The sequence below is a fragment of the Suricata suricatta genome, chromosome 9 (assembly GCF_006229205.1).
Source record: "Suricata suricatta isolate VVHF042 chromosome 9, meerkat_22Aug2017_6uvM2_HiC, whole genome shotgun sequence".
NCBI lineage: Eukaryota > Metazoa > Chordata > Mammalia > Carnivora > Herpestidae > Suricata > Suricata suricatta.
The window spans coordinates 4018917-4033453 of record NC_043708.1 but is presented as its reverse complement, the minus strand read 5'-3'; the positions used below and the strand labels follow the sequence as shown (position 1 = coordinate 4033453).

Sequence of the window (14537 nt, the reverse complement as noted above, 5' to 3'; positions counted from 1 at the left end):
TTAGTAACTTTCTTCAGCGTTCACTAATCAGGCGGTGTCTTGTGCGAGAACCAGATGAATCCGTTTCCACGCAGCTCCTTCAGAAGTGAGCCGGGGCCTCACTGGTGCTCAGTCAGGGTCCGTGGCCCTGGGACTTGTCCGTCAATCCCCTGCAGCCTCCGTGGTTCTTGTACCTGGCAGTTTGCAAAGAACGATCCTGACCTGTCATCATGTCCACGCCCCCTGCGGTGAATTGTTTGATTGTGAGGTTTGCCATTTTATTATTGTTATTATTATTTACAGAGAAAGCCCGACTCTGTTTGTGGTCAAGTCTGTGGACCTTTCCCTTTGTGATTGTCCTGTGGCTTCAGAGTGTGGTGTGTCTTCCCCCATCTCAGGGTCTGAGAGACAGTCATCTATGTCTGACCTTCACCGAGCAGTGATTAGCTTGAGCCGGTCCCAGTTCTGGTTGTCTCTTCCAGGCTTTCTGTGGGGCCGGGGCCGGCAGTGCCCACCGTGATGAATGTGCGCTCGGTGCCAGGGATCGATTGGTATATTAAGGAGCAGCCCTGCTTCGCGACGCTCCCCCACATGGGTGCTGGCTACTAATGATGTAAAACGACCTTCTTCCCATCCAGCTTATTCCGCAGGGCACGGGCGCGCCACGGCCGCCCCAACATTTGCTCAAAAATGAAATGTTGTTTTTGACCATAAAAGAAATACATGTACGCTCTGGAAAAAACAGGAAGGTATAAAGGAAAAAATTGCCCATTATCTCTGCACCCAGAGGCAACAACTGTAGACTTTTGGTGTATTTCCATCCAATCTTTGAAAATAAAAGGCAACAGAGTTGAGTTCCAACTATCCGTGTAATTTTAAACCCCTCTTTGCCCCCGCGCGCTGCAGCAGCCGCGTTTGCGTGCTGTGACTGATTGCGGTGGTTTCCAGTGCGGCCTGGGAGCCCCCCGGGGTCTTCGAGACCCTCTCATGGGGCGTGGAGGGGTGAAAATTGTTTTCATGAGAGCACATAGAAGTTGTTTGCCGTCTCCACTCCCGCCCTCCCGTGAGCGTACGCGGAGTTCTCCGGAGGCTGCGGGAGTGTGCGGTGACAGCAGAGAGGCGGGGAGCCCCGCCGTCTTGGATCAAGCCCCCGTCAAGGGGATGGCAAAACCGTCAGCAGTGCCTTCTCCCTGAATTTCATTTTTCTGTCTTCGAAAATACAATTATTTTTCATGAAAGATGTTATTTATGTTGACATGTAATGCGTTTCCTAGCATTACTTTTAAATAAGCTAATATTTAAAAAATTTTTTTTGAACATTTATTCAATTTTGAGAGACAGAGAAAGAGTGTCAGCAGGGGAGGGTGAGAGAGAGAGGGAGACACAGAATCTGAGGCAGGCTCCAGGCTCTGCGCTAGCTGTCAGCACAGAGCCCGAAGTGGGGCTTGAACCCACGAATCAGGAGATCATGACCTGAGCCAAAGCCGGACGCTCAACCGACTGAGCCACCCAGGCGCCCCCATCAGCTAATATTTTTAAGTGTTCTCAGTTTTGATTTCAAATATGCTAAATACAGATCGATAGTAACCCTCATACCCAGCAGCTGTATGGAGTCCTTGCTACCTTCAGAGAGTGTAAAGGGGTCACAGCAACTGGCTTGAACAGCACAGTTTTATTTGTGTCTGTAATTTCATTTTAGGCGGCCACGCATGTTGGTAATAACAGCGTCACGCCGCGGCTCCGGTGGACATATGTAGGCTCAGCCCTGACTGCGTCATTGCCTCCTCTTGCTTGGTTAGCTCGGCAAACGGTGTGACCGAAATATGATCCAGGAGGGTCCCAGCCTCCCTTGGCCCCCCACCCCTTCTCTCTGCCCTGCCTTCTCCCCTCTGCGAGGGCGATTTGCCAGCATTACAAGATGTCGGGAGCAAATCTCCCGATTCCTACATACGCCTCAATTGTGATTATCCTTTGAACGCCCTCCCGTCAGTTCCCGGCCCCTCCGGGCGTGTGGTTTGCACAGCGCGTGCGTACTGTTGTGCACAGGCTGCCTCTCCCGGTTCACGTTCTCGCCCAGCCTCTCCCGCCGCAGTGTCGCGGCGCCTGTGCAGGGCTGTCAGTGTGTGCTGGTTCCATGCCGCCCCCTCGGGTTGATTAACTGTAATTTACTCAGCTGTCCTTGGACACTTAGGTGGTTTCTAATTTTTGCTATTATAGATAATGCCGAAGTGGTTATCTTCATGCATGAAATCCTTTTCTGTTGGATTATTTCCTTCAGATTCATTCCCAGAAGTAGGACTGCGGGGTCAAAGGCTTGTGCATTTTCATGGGTCCAGATACGTCTCCGGTCAGATTGCTTTCCGAAAGGATTATACCAATTTGCACCGCCACCGCAAAGCCTGTGTAATAACCAACTATTTTGCTTAACTATCATGCCTAGAATTTTCCCTCGGAGCCCCGAGGGGGCAGAGGCCCTTCTCTAAGTGAATGTGATCTATAATTATTTAGACTAACACCAAAATTGCTTTCAGAACGTTTTTAACCCGCTGAGTTTAGAATTCTAACTCGCACACAAGCCGGCATCAACAGTATCACAAGGAGCGATTTCTCTGCCTGCTCACAGTGTGTTTACGCAGCCCGGCCACTGGGGGGGGGGGGGGGGGGGCTCGAGAGCTTTTATAAACACAGGCGGTCTCTCTCTGAACTAGTTGAAGTGTTATTTTGAAAGGTACAGAAACACAAATTAAAACACATTTTCATTGTAACCTTTGGTTAGAAAAGTTGTTTGTTTTTGTCCTGGTCTCTTTCCATGTTCTTTGCTCTCATTCAAGTGTGTTCCGAAATGTCCCGGCTCCTTGGAGTCTTACCGTGACGCCCTTAGCCCGGTGACAGGGACCGGCGGGGGAGCGCAGCAGCTGTCCTCCAGTGCTGGCGTGGCCACGGTCGGAGGAGGAGCAGGTCGTCCTCCGGTCTGGGGCAGAAGCAGGGCTCCTGGTGGAAACTGTGGGGGAAGAGGTTGCCGTCAGGCGAGGAAGAACTCGCCGGCACTCAGGACGGGTCCCCGGGGCAGTGGATGCCTTGGGAAGGGGTGAGGATGCAAGGGATCAGTGCAGGTGGGCGCCCACGTTGCCCGTGGCCCGGGAAGTAGATGCAGGCAGGGGTTGGGGACTCTAAGACCCCTCCTGAGATGGCATGCGCCCCAGAGACTGTGTGCTGGCCTGAAGAGGGCCCGCGCCCGGCCTGGGAGGGCCCTGTGCGCTATGAGCCCTCGGGCGAGGGAGGCGCGTCCCCTCCCTGAGCTCTCTGGGCTTCCCAGGCTCTCATCTGTGAAATAATTACCTCTCGGGGCTGAAGGGATCAGACGAAGTCAGACGTGTGAAGCCACCGTGTAGGCTCTGAAGCCCTTACAAATGGAAGGTGTTATCGGGAGCCTCAAGCCAGGGTTTATTCTGTAATTGCCTCCCGGGCCAAGCTCTGAAGCACGGGCGGCTTGCGATGCAGGGCGCCTCCAGTAGCCGTGATTCGTGGAACACATCATATGGCGCACGCCCCGGGGGCCAGCAGGCCTCCCCAGGAGCCTGGGCCCTTCTAGACGTGCCTGCCTGTTCTCCGGCTCAGCAGTGACGCTGGCTCCTGGCAGCCGGTACACTTGGACACACTGCTGGACCCGCTGCCGTGTGGCCAGCCAGTGCCTCAGGCCTCGTGTGTGGCGCTCTGCCTGCGGCGTGTGCCCCGGGGTCCCCAGGGATCAGGTGCCCCAGAGGGCGGGAGAGAGGACTTGCTACCTTGCTCTCTTCACTTCTTTCTTCATTTGGTCACGTGTGGTCCAGTCGTGGGTTAGATGCTGGGCTGTGGACAGGCAGGCCCTGAGGGCACCGGCCAGACCCCTGCTGGCAAGAAAGCTAATGGAGGCCAGGCCTCGAAATAGGCCAGGGCGTGACAATGTGGCGGGCCCTCCAGGGACCACCTGCGTTGGGCATGGGCATGCAGTGGGGAGCCGGGTGGGTCTGTTGGGGTCGGGGCACAAGGGGAAGGTCGAGCTGGGTCTTTTTCTTTTTTTTATGTTTTTTTTTAAATTTATTTTTGAGAGAGCAAGAGAGACAGCATGAGCAGGGGAGGGTTAGAGAGAGAAGGAGACACAGAATCCGAAGACAGGCTCCAGGCTCTGAGCTGTCAGCACAGAGCCTGACGCGGGGCTCAAACCCACAAACCGTGAGATCATGACCTGAGCCGAAGCCGGATGCTCAACTGACTGCGCCCCCCCAGGCACCCCCGAGCTGGGTCTTGGAAGGCGAGGAGCTGGGTAGCCAGGTGGGTGGGGAGGATAGGCCTGTGCTACCCGAGTGCCACGCTGCGGCGTGGGGCCGTGCAGGCAGGTCTGGGCGGTGCCGGGTGCACTGGGGGAGCCAGGCTGGACCCGTGGGGGGCTGTAGGCCTGCCCCGCTGGGGGCCACACCACGGCTTTGTACTGCGTCCACTCACAGCCAGGGTACAGGACGGCTCCGCCGGGGGGCTAAGCCCTGGCCCTGTGCCTTTGGACTCCGGCTCCGTGTGAGTCATAGAACTCTTGGGACCTTCGTTTCCCCGTCAGTATGCGGGGTAGCATCCGCAGTTGACCAAGGTTACACAGGAAGGATCACGGGGAATCCTCAGGAGAGTACCAGGCACGTCGCAAGCCCTTCATCATGTAAACTGACAGTGGCAGCGGCGGCGGCATCCTCACGCCCGTTTTACAGATGAGGAAAACTGAGTACCAGGGAGGGACGTTGAAGAACACGTAGCTCCTGAACACGGAGCTGGTGTTCGGACTCCCCCTTTTCTGCCACTGCGTCCTCGGGTTGTTCTGCGTCAGCTTCCCACTTGGGGGTTCCAGAAAGTAGTCATGTGAATGTGGGCAAGGTCCTTAATTGTTCCGAGTCTTAATTAGTTCACCTGCAAAATGGGACGAGCTCTAACCTAAGTTCCATGATGCGGGGAATTTGTCTCTTGATGGTTGTGTCTCTAGTTCCTAGAGGAACTAGGTCAGCACGTAGTAGGTTGTGTGAATGACCCCACGCAGTCTGCCGTCCTCCCTCGGGGCAGGTCCTTCCCGCAGGCCGTGGCCCTTCCCCCCACCCCTGGCCCTGGCGGGAAGTGTCCTGGGTGGGGGGTGGCGGCACTGGGGGGCTTTGAGGACTGTAGCTGGGAGCTCAGTCAGACTGGTGGCTGCTCCCGGTCTGCTGGACTGTGCGTTCATACTCCCGGGTAACGGGCTTGGTTGCTCCTCGCAGCTCGTGTGTTTGTTTATTTATTGTCTGTTTATAAGTCGTAAATCCAGAAAGGATTTGAGGAGGCTTACCGTCAAAGATACGAGTACAGTAAAGCTGTTAGAACAAAACAGACGTGACAAGCCAGCCTGAAAAGAGAAGGAGCCCCATCAGTCAAGCTCAGAGCTGACCACGTTACGGGGCTGGCGCCTTCATCTCGCTCATTCTCGGGGCAGCGGGGAGGACCTGAAGCCGGCCCGAGCGCAGCGTGTGGGGACGTGGGCCCGCCGGACGGCGCTCAGATCCCGGGATGAGATCTGGGGACCAGAGGGGCGGCCGGTGGGGGGGGGGGGGCGGTGAGGCGCAGCCAGGGCTGCGGGCCTCTGGACCACACTGCCAGGCCCTCTTCTGCAGTTCAGCTTCTCTCCTGCCAAATGGCGACAGTAGAACTTGTCCGGCTCCGAGAGTTCACAGAGCCCTTGAGGAGTACACGTGGCAGTGTTTGGCCCGCGGGGCCCAGCACTTGGAAAGTGCCACCGCGAACCCGCCCTGTGTGGGTGGGCTGTGGTCCCTTGGTGAATGTCGTCCCGGGTGGAGGGCTCGGGTCGCTCGCTCGGGCCCCCACGTTCGGAGGAGGGGCAGCATGGCGTGCCCTGCGTGCCCTCGGCTCTGTCCACACTGACGCCATCCGCACCGAGCGTGGACTGTTCATTATCGCTTAAAAACACTTACGAAGTTCGAAGCAAAGGGAACATACTTTTTAATTATCTCTCTACTTGTCTCTGGCACTGCTGTTGTCAAGGAAACCAAAGCCTTGGAAAAGCTTTCCAGCCTGTCGGTCGGAAGAGGATACTTGTGCAGCGCTCGTGTCTGTGGAGACGGACCTGTCGTTCTGGAACAAAATCTGCCTTTAAAAGGACTGGCTTCCTTCACTTCTTACTGAGGGACCCTTTTTGAGTTTTTAAACACAAGATGCAAGGTTGTTACTGGTATTTTCTCTTTCAAAAGAACTGCCTGCATTCTTGACCCCTAGTATTTCATTCATTCAGCATCTGATGCAAGAGTTGGGTGCTGGGGATGAGTAGGGCGTCTGATGCTCCTTGAAAGGCTCTGGGACTCCAGGAAGAAGGAACAGGTAGACAAGTACACCGCGGCCTCCACCTGCTGCCCAGGAGTGGGGGAGGGGCCCGAAGGGTGGCCCCAGGGAGGGGCAGGGTCAGTGAGGGTCCCAAGGAGTCTCAGGATCCGGAGAAAGAGCTCAGTAGCAAGGAAATGGAAGAGCCTTCCAGGGAGAGGGAACAGACTAGGTGAAGGCTGGAGGGTGTGGAGGAAGGTGCTGCCAGCGACCGACCGCTGGCGAGACTGCTGGGACAGGCACGTGGAACAAGGGGGCAGGGCTGGGGGAGCCTTGGGGGCGGGACGAGGGACGTGTGGAGCGTGGTGGGGTCCCCGAGTCTGCCACACGGGGCTCTTCTCCTCGGAGCTTCGCTTCAGACGGAAGGGCCGCCGCTAGCACACCTCGAACTCAGCACCGCACCTGGGCCGCAGGGGTGCGGTGTCCGTGTGGGGTCTCAGCCGCAGGCCAGGCAGACTCTACGGTCGTCAGACCCTATCGAGGTCATTGGTTTTATATGGAAAAAATAACAAACCATTGTTAGAAAAACAGGAGTCTTTCTTCGAAACAGCCCTCGTTATTTCTCTTTTAAAACTTTTGAAGACTCTTCGGTGTAGAGAAGAGTTGTAAAATTCAGAGAGTTTCTGTATCTTGTCACTCAGCCTTCCTCTCCATCTTACATAACCCTGGTACGGCTGTCAAAACTAAGAAATTAATACCAGGATAGCTCTGCGCACTGTAGACTTCTTCAGGTTTCACCAGTCTCCCCACTAACATCCCTTTGCTGTCTCGGGATCCAGCCCAGGACCTACGTTGCATTTAGAGTTCTGGTCATTTTTGTCGTTACTGGTTTTGGGTCGGGGTGCCGGGGGCCGACTGAACCTCATCCCCGTTGGGGCAGGAGGTGTTCACCTTGACGCGGCTTTCCGCGCTCACTCCCCACGAGCCGGCTGTGGCTCTGGTGATTGACCCCAGGTCTCGGTGCCTTCTCTTTTCCTTCCTGTTTTCCTTCTGGGTCGAACCCAGTCAGACCTGTGGGCTCGTGTTGACCTTAGTGAGGGCTTCGTGAGTGACCTTCGTGTGTGTTAGGGGATCGACTGCGAGTGACTTGCGTGGCATTTAGTGAGGCAAACGGGAGTGTTCTTTGCGCGCACGTAGACGCACGGCCTCAGGCAGAAGTCCTGCTCTCCTCAGTCCCCTCCTTGGGTCGCACTCCCCCCTGCCTTTCCCTCTCTTCTCCTTTCTTTACCTTTTCCGTCCTGCCTTCTCCTGCGCCCACCCTGTTCTCCCCACTTTCCCTCTTCGCCTCGTCCCCCCCACCCCTGCTTCCGCAGCTTCCACTCCCTCCCTCCTTTCCTTTCCCGGAGACAGGCCACTGAAGCTGTTGCCACGGAAACAAGCCCAGCAGAAGCTCCGCTTTGCTTTCTGGATGCTTCTAATGATGGTGACGCAGATACTGTTGAGTTCTAGAATCAGCTAAGCCCTGGCCTGTGGCCTCTGGAGCCCCTTCATTTTCCAAAGGCCAGACCAGTGCCACGGCTCATAATTCAGTTCAGTAGATGGTCATTTTTGATTTGGAAACTTTAAAATTTGAGCAATCCATTTTCCTCTTGCTCCAGAAGACCGGTTGCAACCACTGTGAAAACTGTTCAGCAGGGTTTACTTACACTGACGGAGGGAGGGCGCACGGAAGGTGCTGGTGCTGGGGGTCCCTCCAGTGACTTAGTTTCAGGTGGGAGGGGGGCCTGCGCGTTCGCCAAGTTCCCGGGATGGGTGGCCAGTTGCTGTTCAGGGGTGTTCGGGGGCCGAGGGAATAGAATCGGGGCCTTGGAAAATCTCCAGATACTGGGTTTCACTCAGCAGATACTCAGGGAGGGGCTCGCAGGCTCCTGCCCGGGGCAGGGGAGGGGGTGTCCGTCCTGGAGCCACAGGGCTGTGTGTGTGTGTGTGTGTGTGTGTGTGTGTGCGCACGCGCGTGCGTGTGCCGGGCAGCCTGTGCTTGACCAGAGTGGCTGACACTCCCTGGTGTTTGTTGAGTGACCGGCGCGTCCAGTTCTGCCGCACAGCCTTGGCCGGCTCGTCCGGTGGCTCTTGGCTTCTGGCCTTCGCGGAGCTGGTCTGTTCCTTTCCGTTTGGTCAGGGTTTGACTCGGGCTCAGCTTGTTGGCATTAGCTCGGCTTTGGAGTTTTGCCATTCAGCCAACACCAGCCAATAGCCCAGCGGGAAGAGTTAGTTTGTGTGTTATATTTAAGTTAGGACTTATTCCCAAAGGTTACTTTGCTTAATAAAAACCCTAAGCCTTTATTACTGTGCTTATGGGTATCCTGGCTCGAGGGTGTAAAAGTAAGACTTAGAAAATCCAAACATCGTTGGTGGAAACGCAAAAATGTTTTCATTAACGGAGGGCGTGATGAAAAGCAACAGCTGGGTCCGTCTGTGCCTTCCTGCACTTGGGTCTTTTTATTTTCATACTCATTTCGAGCCTATCTAAGTATCACCGCTCAGCAGTGAATTTTAAAGGAAGGAGGCTTTGGTGTGTGAATAACTTCACAATATTTCCAGTCGGCTGTTGCGCCTTAAGTTGATAATGGACCCCACACAGCAGTCACTAATGGATGATAATCTGGAGTGTTTTTGTTATTGTTGTTTTTATTTTAGAAGAAAGGTTTGAAATTAGCATAGTAAATCTCTGTGGGATCTTTGCAAATAAAAGAATATTCACGTTAAAAACAACTTTCAGGAAAGATGTATGGTAATGAATAAAACATCAGTGAGTGAAAATAAGCGTGTTTAATTATTCAAGTAGAAGTAGTAATTTAAACTAATTATTGCTTGTGGATTTCATAATTCAGTTTTTGTCTCGAAGTAATATTTCCTCTGGGCCTCCGGGGCGCGGCGGCGGCTCTCGGAGCAGGCGGGGCCTCTCCCGTCCCCCCTGGCCCGCCGCTTGGAGCAGCTTTGGCTGGGCCTCCTCGGTGGCCTCTGGGCTGCTGGGATCCCCCCTCGCGCCACCTAATTAAGCGTTTCCTTGCTGATCACCTCTGGCTGCTCCAGGAGTCTCTGCCCAGGCCTGCCCAGGAGTTCTGGGTGTCCTGGGAGATGGGGGGCCGGACCCCTCCCTCCCCCCCAGTGTCTTCGGGTCTGGCAGAAGTGACCCTGAGCCCCACGGCCCCATGTCCCCGCTTCCCCATGAGGCAAGTCCTTGTCCATCTGGGCTGCCTCAAGTTCTGTCTCCTCTGGGCGCCCCCTCTACTCAACTGCCCCCCGCCCCAGAATCGATCACTTCTTTCTCCCCATAGCTTTGTACCAGCAGGTTCTTGTGCACCTTTTAAGAAAATGTTTTTGTTGGTTTTAATTTCTTCTTGTTTTTGGCTTTTTGCTTTCTCTCTGATGCTAAAAGAAACACTGCCCGTGTAGAGGAACCGAAAAGAACCAGACAGTTGAAGAAGCAGGGGCGTGATAGGGCTGCCCTCCTCTCCGGACGCCGGTGCCCGTCCTTCCCCTGGAGTCCGGGGTGTCATTCCGGCACACGCTCCCAGGAGGGGCCCCTCGCGCTCCTTGGTGCAGCTTCTTGGGGTGTGACTGGCGTTAGTGGAAGGTGGTGAGGGGGTAGTTAAGTGCTGGACGGCACTTTTGCTCAGTTGTGCCAGGCATTTAAAACCCAGTTTTGACTGCACTTCCCATGGCTGCCCGTGATGGTGGGGGGTGGGAGGCCGGGTACTGTCTGCCCCTCTCTCTACTGCACAGACGCTGTCTGCAGCAGATCTTGACAATCCAGGTGAAATTATGATTCTACCCCCTCGGAAAGTGAAGGGAAGGCTTTCTATTTGTAACTTCTTCCCAAGTGTCCTCTGTCAAAGAGTAGTGATGTCTGCCCTTCTGACACATGATCGCCGTCATTACCTCGGAGTAATCCCACTCCTTCCATCGCAGCCCGAGAGCTTTCCATCCATCACGTCAGGAAAGACAACCTTTACTTAAGATACTTTTATCCATTTCCTTTGTTATTACTTTTTTCTAAAAAAATAACCCTCTGACTTCACAGGCATGATGTGGGCAAGTGAGTGACTCATTTCTTTGCGGGGTTATTACTGCGGACAGGGACAAGACAGGTGGGCCACGGGGGGTGGGGAGAGCAATGAGCTGGCTGTCAGGGGCCAGGCGTCTGCGTGTGCATCTGCTCTTTGCCAGCCGAGCCCCTGAGCGAGGGAGGTCAGCCCTGGCTTTGCTGTCTCATTTGGAAAACACAGAGGGTCGGCTGCACTCTCCAAGGCCCCTTTCGGCCGAGTGGTTTTGTGATCCCAAACTACCTTTAGCTAAACGAGGTAACGAGCGGTGTCCCTCCCAAGTCTCCCTGCAGAGTTGCCGAATGAGCTTGCAGGATTCTGAATCGGTTTTCTCTCCACGTGACCTCCAGAGGCCGTCATTAAGCAGGCAGAGAAGTTACTGAGACCCGGGATTGCCATGGAACAGAGCCACGGGATGAAGTAAAATGCCCAGGGGATGAAACTCAGGGGGCCAGCGTTGGGGGAGACCCATGGGAGGACACCCTTCTGCTGTGAGGCCCTTTCCTCCCCGAGGAATCCACAGCCGAGTCTCACGACAGGGGTGAGCCCGTGTTGAGTAGCTCAGGGCTTCCGTCCAAAAGGTGCCCGATGAATGGCCGTTGGGGGAAGTGAAATCTCCTTTGTAGGTCCAGCCTGGTCCTTCCTGTTTGATTATTGTAAGTTTCCTCAAGGGAAAGCGGCCATTTTCCTTATTTCACTTGAAAACTTCTTTTAAAGAATAGAAGTACACGCATTTTGGTACAAGATTAAAGGGAGACAAAAAGACGTACAGAGAAAAATGGGTCTGCAGAATGGGTGTCCCTCCCCTCTGTCCTATCTGCCACCAGGTCCACAGCCCTGGGCCTGGAGCATCTGCTCCTCGCCTGTCTCTGTTTCTTGGGGGGCACTCAGCCCCCTTGCAGGAAAAAAACCTGCTCATTTGACTTAGAATGACCTGGCCACTTTTCGGACCAAAGCAGGTATGGCCAAACACCGAGGGAGCGAACTGGAAGCAAAAGCCTTAGACATTATTGGGATCAGTGGGACTTGTGGAAGGAGCCGGGAAGGCTTGTCCCTGAGCTGTGGTTCTCTGCCGGGGTCCTCAGGAGGGGCCCTCAGCCTTTCCCTGCCCGTGCCTCGTGAGGTGGGGCTATCACCCACAGCCGGCAGGACGCCGCCCCGAGTGACACCCGGGTGACTCCTGCTTCCTTCCCCAAGCCTAACCCCAAGTATGGAGGATGAATATGCATCATTTTGAAATGATAATGTAAAATCAACGTGGAGGTGTGATTCCATTAATAGATTGGTGATTAACTCGAGTTTTTAGGAGCCTATTTGTTGCCCGGAGTGACGTGGGCTGGAATGGAGCAGAATCAGAACGGTAGGCCCACTCCTGTGACTGAAACACACACCAAGTGCGTGGCTGCCAGACTTGCATCGAGGTGATTGCCGTGATCAGTATTCCGGTCTGCGTGGCTGGAGGCTTCCAGGGAATAAGAATGGATGATGGACCTAGGGACGCACTGCCAAATGGAGCATTAAGTTAATTCTGTGGGCCTGGCTTCTGGCTTGCCTGATGACGTGTGCTGGGCAGAAGGGCGCTGTGCTGGTGTGGGCTTCATCTGGTATCACAAGAACTCAAGGGGGTCAGCTCCCTGGGCTTGAATTTTGATAGCAATGACAACTGCAATTTGCTGAGACCCCACCACGTGCCCAGATCAGCGTCATGTACACAGTGAATCTGCCTGAACCCCGGAGACGTTGGTAGCGTGCCCATGCTGCAGTCGAGGGGGCCCGGAGGGCCGAGGAGCATCCCACTAGCAGACGGCAGAGCTGGGATAGGAGTTCAGGACTGTTTGCTTCCAGAGCCCAAGTTCATTCCAGTGTCCTGTGCTTCCCTGAGGGGCAGATCAGATGTTTGGATTCTCCCAAGGTTGAGCGGCTCCAGCTCAATCAAAACACGGGGGCCCAAGGTCAAAGCAGAGGACAGACTGGGGAGGGAGGTTTGCGGCCATCATTCTCCTATTGATAGGTGGGTCCCAGCTTGAGAGCCGGACCGATTGGATTTGAGGCCATTTTCGTCATTCGGCATTGACGGTGTGGGCTTGAGCAGGGGCCGAAGGCGAGGGTGTTTCCTGTTGTGGGCACGGGACGGGGTACGGGGTAATTCAGAGTCATCCTAGGAAAGCAGCTGCCGTCGACCGAGCTCCCACCCTGTGCTGGGGTCTGTACATGGACAGCCCCTCTTCCCACAAATCACTTGTTGGCATTTTCTCTGCATTTTGCAGTTGAAGAAATTGAGACTTAAGCCGATGGAATCTGTATTTAGTGCGGAGAGCTGGGGGGAGAGTGGGGAAGGCCAGGGGCAGCAGGGTGGCTGCCATCACGTTCCTCCGGGGGGGGGTCTGCCCAGGTCACACTGCTGCCAGGAGGCAGAGCTGGAGTCCATGCCCCCAGCTTCACTAATCCCTGTCTCCGCGCCCCTCCAGAGCCAGTACCTGCCACCTGTGTGCAGCCCCATGCCCCGTGTTCTCTCCTCCCCAGGGCTGGGTTCTTTAAGGTTGGGGCTGCAACTTCCTGTCCTCTCCGCTTTACACCAAGTAGTGCTGGACAGACATTCGTGTGATTGAGAGAGCGGATGAATGAATGACAGACGCGGGGACAGAGAAAGAAGGGCAGGCCCGGGGCCGTTGGACAGATGTGAAACGTGACTTAAAGATGGCCGTAGATCTGTAGGTGCTCCCTGCCCCCTCCACCCCCCTCTCTCCTCCTCGTGGGGAGTCAGAGCTGCTCTCGGGCAGAGGGCGGCCGACCAGGACCAGAGGTGCCGAGCTGGTGGGGACCCTGACTACCGGCTCCTCCCTCGCGTGGAGCCAGCGGGATGGCGGCAGCGGCCCCAGAGCGGAGCAGGCCCCGCACGGGGCAGGAGTTTGCAGGAGTCCTTCCAGGGGAAGAGGTCGAGGCCGGGCTGAGGTGGCAGTTCCCACTGTAACGGTGCCCAGAGTCTCTGAGAGACTAGATGGTGATGATGCATCCTCGGCACTGAGGCATTTCATTTGCATCGGGCCTGTGTTCTAGAAAAGTCGCTTGCAGATTCCTATCGATGTGCTCACATTTTTGGGGTAATTGTCCTCTTGTGACATGAATAACCCGCTGTTTATTCTCAGGTCCACATGCCTCTCCTAGTCTAGGAGGCAGTGAGGAAAAGCCTTTTATTCGAAGCCCCGTCCATCTTCCCGCCTCAGGTGAGATGCGGATTGGAAAGTGAGCCTGGCTCAGATGAGCGTGGCTGGCCTCCTGGGTGGCGGCCATCGGCTCTGGATGGGGCTGGCGGCGGCGGGCAGGGGCAGAGGGGTGCCTTTAGGCCGCTCTGCTGCCTTCTCCTGGTGTCATTTTGGAAGCTGGTACGTTCCCAAGGCAGCTGCTGCTGGCGGCTGCTGGGTACACGTAAGCCAGAGAGACCCTTCAGACCACACATACCCTGGGGGCTCCGCAATCTTCGGAGGCAGCTTTCCCCTGACGCACGAAACGACTGGAGGAGGAACCACAGTCTCGCACTTTAGGACCCAGACAGGCTCCAGGGCCTAGTTTTGCTAGATCGAGTCTAGGTGCCCAAGGCTGGAGTGGGCACTCTTCTCCGAGCGCTCGAGGTGCCTGCTGAGTGTCCAGACAGGGAAATCAGGATAGGCCTTGGGAAAGGTGCTTGGCCGGTATTGGGGAGCACAGAGGAAGAGAGCCGGACCTGACGGGGGGTGGGAGAAGACACTTGAGTTGGCCCTGGGGGCGAGGGAGGGAGGGGCTGGGAGAGTCCGGGCAGGCCGAGGACCCTGGGGCTCCAGCACAGATGTCTGTGCATCCGGTGGAGGGGGCGCTGGGGAGGGAGTCATGGTAAGGGTCCAGAGGGGAGGGGGTCGGGCTTTGTGAGGCATGGGGGTGAATCTAGAGTGTTTCCTATAGGAACTGGGAGCCTGGGAAAATTTGTGAACTGGTGGGTGTGGAATTGGAGGAAACCCCCCCAGGGAGGAGTGGTCACCCATGATGCTTTGGGATAGAAACTGGGCCCTTGGGATAGAGCAGGTAGGGGTGGGGTGTGTTAGCCTGGACTTTAGTTTTCCCCCTGCCCCTCTCCTTTTTTAGAGACTCCCAAGATCT

At 55.6% G+C, this 14537-nt stretch overlaps 1 protein-coding gene and 1 long non-coding RNA gene across 3 annotated transcripts in view; one reads left to right on the top strand and one right to left on the bottom strand.

The window, feature by feature from the left end:
• LOC115301854 (WD repeat-containing protein 25-like) overlaps window positions 1–14537 on the top strand; it is a 93479-nt gene that overhangs the window by 13378 nt on the left and 65564 nt on the right. The window lies entirely within an intron of this gene.
• Window positions 5962–7657, bottom strand: LOC115301858. 2 transcript variants are annotated; one of them, XR_003913326.1, is made up of 2 exons: window positions 7589–7657; window positions 5962–6834 (listed from the first exon to the last, which is right to left on the bottom strand). It is a non-coding gene; the product is annotated as an uncharacterized LOC115301858 (long non-coding RNA). The 2 variants fall into 2 exon arrangements; XR_003913327.1 differs by lacking the exon at window positions 7589–7657 and adding an exon at window positions 7252–7567.